Source organism: Dendropsophus ebraccatus, unplaced genomic scaffold (assembly GCF_027789765.1).
Source record: "Dendropsophus ebraccatus isolate aDenEbr1 unplaced genomic scaffold, aDenEbr1.pat pat_scaffold_383_ctg1, whole genome shotgun sequence".
Lineage (NCBI taxonomy): Eukaryota > Metazoa > Chordata > Amphibia > Anura > Hylidae > Dendropsophus > Dendropsophus ebraccatus.
In genome coordinates this window covers 37,501-45,000 of record NW_027210008.1, presented here as the reverse complement: position 1 = coordinate 45,000, position 7,500 = coordinate 37,501, and positions in this window count along the sequence as shown.

Here is a 7,500-nt window from a genome sequence, read left to right as displayed (position 1 = left end):
CCCTGCGACTTCCTGGAACTCCGGGTCGGATCTGGCGTTCAAAATCCGACCTCATTCCGGAGGTCTGCGGGTCCCTTTCCCCACTTTTCCCGCCGGCGGCGCTCCGAGGACCTCGGCCTGGGGTGGGGGGAAGGGCCGGTCCCGCACCTCCGGGGCTCTGGAGAGGGGACACCCGTCTGAACAGCTTCACTGAGCCCCGAGGATCCCCGCGGGGGCTCCCGATGTCGCCCGCCGGCTTCCCGAGGCCGCCGTGTCTCGGGTGCCGGGCTGGGCGCACCCTCGCCCGGCCGCGGCGGGGCACCGACGCCCGGCTCCCGCCGCCTCCTCCTCCTCCTCCTCCTCCTCCGCGGACCTCAGCCCAAGAAAAATGACAAGTCCGGGAGCTCCGGCGGGGAGAGCGGACGGCTTGGTCTCTGGTGCCGGGCAGGATGAACCCTTGCCCGGGCGCGACGGTGAACCTCCGCCCGCTGGCCCGGCTCCGTCTGGGGAACCGGAGCGGCCGCTCTTGGCCCTTGCGGGCCCTGCGGTGAAGCCTTCGCCGGCTACCGCTTTGCGCCGCTCCCCGTCGCCGTGTACCGGAGCGGGCGGCTTCTTCTCTCCCCGGGCGTTCTGGGACTCTTGCCGGATGCCGAGAGCCTCCAAGTCCCGCCGGCGGGGACCGGAGCGGCGCGCTCGGCTCGCCCGGCCAGGGTGAGCCTCCGCCGGCTACCGGCCTAGCGCCGCTCCCCGCGCCCTGCGGGGTACCGGAGCGGGCGCTCATTCTCGTCCCCGGGCCTCTGGTGACTCCCGCCCGGATGCGAGAGCCTCCAAGTCCCGCCGGCGGGGACCGGAGAGGCCGCGCTCGGCTTCGCCGCCTAGGAGTGAGCCTCCGCCGGCTACCGCCAAGCGCCGCTCCCCGGCGGCGGGGTACCGGAGCGAGCGCCTCTTCTCTCCCCGGGCCTCTGTGACATCCCGCCGGATGCGAGAGCCTCCAAGTCCCGCCGGCGGAGACCGGAGAGGGCGCGCTCGGCTTGCACGCCTAGGGTGAGCCTCCGCCGGCTACCGCCAAGCGCCGCTCCCCGGCGGCGGGTACCGGAGTCGGCGCTCTTCTCTCCCCGGGACCTCTGGTGACTCCCGCGGATGCCAAGAGCCTCCAAGTCCCGCCGGCGGGGACCGGAGCGGCGCTCTTCTCTCCCCGGGCCTCTGGTGACTCCCGCCGGATGCCGAGAGCCTCCAAGTCCCGCCGGCGGGGACCGGAGAGGCGCGCTCGGCATGCCCGGCCGTGGTGAGCCTCCGCCGGCTACCGCATGCCGCCGCTCCCCGCTGGATGTTACCGGAGCGGCGCTTTTTCGTGTCCGGGCTCGTGGAGGCTCCAGACGGCTGCCCGTGCACTCACAGTCCCGCCGGCGGGGACCGGAGCGGGCGCGCTCGGCATGCCCGGCCGTGGTGAGCCTCCGCCGGCTACCGCATGCGGCCGCTCCCCGCTGGATGTTACCGGAGCGGCGCTTTTTTCGTGTCCGGGCTCGTGGAGGCCTCCAGACGGGCTAGCCCGTGCACTCACAGTCCCGCCGGCGGGGACCGGAGCGGGCCGCGCTCGGCTCGCCCCGGCCCAGGGTTGAGCCTCCGCCGTCTACAGCCTAGCGCCGCTCCCCGGCTGCGGGTACCGGAGCGGCGCTCTTCTCTCCCCGGGCTCTGAGTGACTCCCGCCGGATGCCAAGAGCCTCCAGTCCCGCCGGCGGGACCGGGAGCGGCGCGCTCTTTCTCCCCCCGGGCCTCTGGTGACTCCCGCCGGATGCCAAGAGCCTCCAAGTCCCGCCGGCGGGGACCGGAGCGGCGCTCTTCTCTCCCCGGGCTTCTGGTGGCTCCCGCCGGATGCCAAGAGCCTCCAAGTTCCCGCCGGCGGGGACCGGGAGCGGGCGCGCTCGGTTTGCCCGCCTAGGGTGAGCCTCCGCCGGCTACCGCCAAGCGCCGCTCCCCGGCGGCGGGTACCGGAGCGGCGCTCTTCTCTCCCCCGGGCCTCTGGTGACTCCCCGCCGGATGCCAAGAGCCTCCAAGTCCCGCCGGCGGGGACCGGAGCGGCGCTCTTCTCCCCCCGGGCCTCTGGTGACTCCCGCCGGATGCCAAGAGCCTCCAAGAGCGGCGGCGGGTACCGGAGCGGCGCTCTTCTCTCCCCGGGCTTCTGGTGGCTCCCGCCGGATGCCAAGAGCCTCCAAGTCCCGCCGGCGGGTACCGGAGAGGCGCGCTCGGCTTGCCCGCCTAGGGTGAGCCCTCCGCCGGCTACCGCCAAGCGCCGCTCCCCGGCGGCGGGTACCGGAGCGGGCGCTCTTCTCTCCCCGGGCCTCTGGTGACTCCCGCCGGATGCCGAGGAGCCTCCAAGTCCCGCCGGCCGGGGGACCGGAGAGGCGCGCTCGGCTTGCCCGCCTAGGGTGAGACCTCCGCCGGCTACCGCCAGCGCCGCTCCCGGCGGCGGGTACCGGAGCGGCGCTCTTCTCTCCCCGGGCTTCTGGTGACTCCCGCCGGATGCCAAGAGCCTCCAAGTCCCGCCGGCGGGGACCGGAGCGGGCGCGCTCGGCATGCCCGGCCGTGGTGAGCCTCCGCCGGCTACCGCATGCCGCCGCTCCCCGCTGGATGTTACCGGAGCGGCGCTTTTTCGTGTCCGGGCTCGTGGAGGCTCCAGACGGCTGCCCGTGCACTCACAGTCCCGCCGGCGGGGACCGGAGCGGGCGCGCTCGGCGTGCCCGGCCGTGGTGAGCCTCCGCCGGCTACCGCATAGCGCCGCGCCCCCGCTGAAACTACCGGAGCGGCGCTCTCTCTCCCCGGGCTTAGGAGCACCCCTAGCCCGCATCCAAGGGCTTCCAGGGACCGCTGGGGAGAACCGGGACGGACCCGGACTCGTATCCGACTTTGGTGCGCCCTCGCCGCATCCGAGGGCGTCCAGGGACCCGCTGGGAGAACCGGGACGGACCCGGACTCGTATCCGACTTTGGTGCACCTCCTCGCCCGCATCCGAGGGCGTCCAGGGACCGCTGGGGAGAACCGGGACGGACACTGACTCGTATCCGACTTTTAATGCACCTTAGCCCGCATCCGATGGCCCTCCGGGGACCGCTAGGGTGGACGCCCGCCCCTAAGAGTAGGGCTGGCGGTGGCGGAAACGAGGTCTGTCGCCGAGTGTCACCGCCCCCGTTTTAGCGGCACGTGGCAGAAATTGGCCGGGATCGTGGAACTCGGTCCGGCTGAAGCGTTCAAATCCGACCTCATTCCGGTTCTCTGACCGGAGCTCCTCGAGGCTTTAGTCCGGGTCGGAGTTCCATGACCCCGGACGCGAGTGCCCCCCGACAAGCGGTCCCCGAATAGACTCTGCTGGAGCCCGGGATCGGCTCCCCACAGCGCCGGCGCCCGCTCCTCCGGTCCGGGACGGACACTGACTTGTATCCGACGTTGGTGCACCCTCGCCCGCATCCAAGGGCGTCCAGGGACCGCTGGGGAGAACCGGGACGGACCCGGACTCGTATCCGACGTTGGTGCACCTCGCCCGGATCCGAGGCGTCCAGGGACCGCTGGGGAGAACGGGACGGACACTGACTCGTATCCGACTTGGTGCACCCCTCGCCCGCATCCGAGGGCGTCCAGGGACCGCTGGGGGAGAACCGGGACGGCCACTGACTCGTACCCGTACTTTAGTTCACCCTCGCCCGCATCCAAGGGCGGTCCTGGGACCGCTGGGGAGAACCGGGACGGACACTGACTCGTACCCGACCTTTGGTGCACCCTCGCCCGCATCCAAGGGCGTCCAGGGACCGCTGGGGAGAACCGGGACGGACCCGGACTCGTATCCCGGACTTTTAATGCACCTTAGCCCGCATCCGATGGCCTCCGAGGACCGCCGGGGGGGACGCCCGTCCCTTAGAGTAGGGCTGGCGGTGGCGGAAACGAGGTCTGGCGTCGAGTGTCACCGCCCCCCGTTTTAGCGGGACGTCGCCGGAATGTGGCCGGGCTCCTGGAACTCCGGCCCGGGTAAAGCGTTCAAATCCGACCTCATCCCGGTTCTCTGACCGGGAGCTCCTCGAGGCTTTAGTCCGGGTCGGAGTTCCATGACCCCGGACGCGAGTGCCCCCGACAAGCCGGTCCCCGAATAGACTCTGCTGGAGCCCGGGATCGGCTCCCCACAGCGCCGGCGCCCGCTCCCCCGGTCCGGGACGGACCCGGACTCGTACCCGACTTTGGTGCACCTAGCCCGGATCCAAGGGCGTCCAGTGGACCGCTGGGGAGAACCGGGACGGACACTGACTCGTATCCGACTTTGGTGCACCCTGGCCCGCATCCAAGGCGCGTCCAGGGACCGCTGGGGGAGAACCGGGACGGGACACTGACTCGTATCCGACTTTGGTGCACCCTGGCCCGCATCCGAGGGCGTCCGGGGACCGCTGGGGAGAACCGGGACGGACACTGACTCGTATCCGACTTTGGCGCACCCTCGCCCGGATCCAAGGGCGTCCAGGGACCGCTGGGGAGAACCGGGACGGACACTGACTCGTATCCGACTTTGGTGCACCCTGGCCCGCATCCAAGGGCGTCCGGGGACCGCTGGGGAGAACCGGGACGGACCCGGACTTGTATCCGACTTTGGTGCACCCTGGCCCGCATCCAAGGGCCTCCAGGGACCGCTAGGGAGAACCGGACAAGACCCGGACTTGTATCCGACTTTGGTGCACCCTGGCCCGCATCCAAGGGCCTCCAGGGACCGCTAGGGAGAACCGGACAAGACCCGGACTTGTATCCGACTTTGGTGCACCCTGGCCCGCATCCAAGGGCCTCCAGGGACCGCTAGGGAGAACCGGACCGGACCCGGACTCGTATCCGACTTTGGTGCACCCTCGCCCGCATCCGAGGGCGTCCAGGGACCGCTGGGGAGAACCGGGACGGACACTGACTCGTACCCGACTTTAGTGCACCCTCGCCCGCATCCAAGGGCGTCCGGGGACCGCTGGGGAGAACCGGGACGGACACTGACTCGTACCCGACTTTGGTGCACCCTCGCCCGCATCCAAGGGCGTCCGGGGACCGCTGGGGAGAACCGGGACGGACACTGACTCGTACCCGACTTTGGTGCACCCTCGCCCGCATCCAAGGGCGTCCAGGGACCGCTGGGGAGAACCGGGACGGACCCGGACTCGTATCCGACTTTTAATGCACCTTAGCCCGCATCCGATGGCCTCCGAGGACCGCCGGGGGGGACGCCCGTCCCTTAGAGTAGGGCTGGCGGTGGCGGAAACGAGGTCTGGCGTCGAGTGTCACCGCCCCCGTTTTAGCGGGACGTCGCCGGAATGTGGCCGGGCTCCTGGAACTCCGGCCCGGGTAAAGCGTTCAAATCCGACCTCATCCCGGTTCTCTGACCGGGAGCTCCTCGAGGCTTTAGTCCGGGTCGGAGTTCCATGACCCCGGACGCGAGTGCCCCCGACAAGCCGGTCCCCGAATAGACTCTGCTGGAGCCCGGGATCGGCTCCCCACAGCGCCGGCGCCCGCTCCCCCGGTCCGGGACGGACCCGGACTCGTACCCGACTTTGGTGCACCCTCGCCCGGATCCAAGGGCGTCCAGGGACCGCTGGGGAGAACCGGGACGGACACTGACTTGTATCCGACTTTGGTGCACCCTCGCCCGCATCCAAGGGCGTCCAGGGACCGCTGGGGAGAACCGGGACGGACACTGACTCGTATCCGACTTTGGTGCACCCTGGCCCGCATCCGAGGGCGTCCGGGGACCGCTGGGGAGAACCGGGACGGACCCGGACTTGTATCCGACTTTGGTGCACCCTGGCCCGCATCCAAGGGCCTCCAGGGACCGCTAGGGAGAACCGGACAAGACCCGGACTCGTATCCGACTTTGGTGCACCCTGGCCCGCATCCAAGGGCCTCCAGGGACCGCTAGGGAGAACCGGACCGGACCCGGACTCGTATCCGACTTTGGTGCACCCTCGCCCGCATCCGAGGGCGCTCCAGGGACCGCTGGGGAGAACCGGGGACGGGACACTGTGACTCGTAATCCGACTTTTTGTCACCCTGGCCCGCATCCGAGGGCGTCCGGGGACCGCTGGGGAGAACCGGGACGGACCCGGACTTGTATCCGACTTTGGTGCACCCCTGGCCCGCATCCAAGGGCCTCCAGGGACCGCTAGGGAGAACCGGACAAAGACCCGGACTTGTATCCGACCTTTGGATGCACCCCTGGCCCGCATCCAAGGGCCTCCAGGGACCGCGTAGGAGAACCGGGAGCGGACACTGACCCTCGTATCCCGACTTTTTTAATGCACCTTAAGCCCGCATCCGATTGGCCTCCGGGGACCCGCCGGGGGGGGACGGCACCCGTCCCTTAGAGTAGGGCTGGCGGTGGTCGGAAAACGAGGTCTGGCGTCGAGTGGTCACCGCCCCCCGTTTTAAGCGGGACGTCGCCGGAATGTGGCCGGGCTCCTGGAAACTCCGGCCCGGGTAAAGCGGTCAAATCCGACCTCATTCCGGTTCTCTGACCGGGAGCTCCTCGCGGCTTTAGGTCCGTGCCGGAGTTCCAGGAGCCCGGCCGCGGTGGCCTCTCACTACACCGGTCCCCGCAACGGCCCTTCCGGAGCCCCGAGGCGGCCCGGCCCCGCGCCGGCGCCCGGTCCCCCGGCCCGGTTCTCGCCCCGGGACCTGCCGGGGAGCCGTGCCCGGGCCGGAGTTCAGGACGCCGGCGTGGGACCCCGCCATCCACCGGTTCCCGTTCCCGATCTCCCGGAGCCCCGAGTCGGCCCGGCCCCGCGCGCCGGCCCGGTTCTCCCCCCCCGGGAGCTGCCGGGGAGCTGTGCCCGGGCCGGAGTTCCAGGACGCCGGCGTGGGACCCCGCCATCCACCGGTTTCCCGTTCCCGATCTCCCGGAGCCCCGAGGCGGCCCGGCCCCCCGCGCCGCCGCCCGGTCCCCCCCGGCCCGGTTCTCGCCCCGGGACCTGCCGGGGAGCTGTGCCCGGGCCGGAGCTCCAGGAGGGCCGGCGTCGGGAGGAGAAGTTTTCCCCGGCCGAAGCTAACAGTCAACGGCGGCCGCCGGCGGGGCTCCCATTGGCTGCCGCGCCCCGCGCAGCCGGCCAATCCCCGCCGCCGGCGGGTGGTTCGAACCGGCCAATCGCGGCTCACTGCCCCGGATCGGCCGGGAGTCGCCGCTGGGCCCGTAACACAGCGCCATCTGCTGCGGAAATTGTAAAATACAAGGGGATGCATTCTGGAACGGATAAAATGCATACACCGCTTGTTCCTTGTTGAAGCCAAACAAGTTAGGCGGCATTAATGTTGTGTGTTGACCTTGTACTTTGCCTGATGTCTTTGCATTTTGTCCTTGTCAAATAAAAATAATAATAAAATAAATGTTAAAGAGTCGAGCTGAGGCGAGGCAATACACTCCAGCATAAACATGGGCTGTCGAGCTGCAGCCAGGTCCTAGCCCTGAACGCTGTAGCGTGGCAGCTAAGGCGACGGCAGCGTAGGCGATGGCAGCTT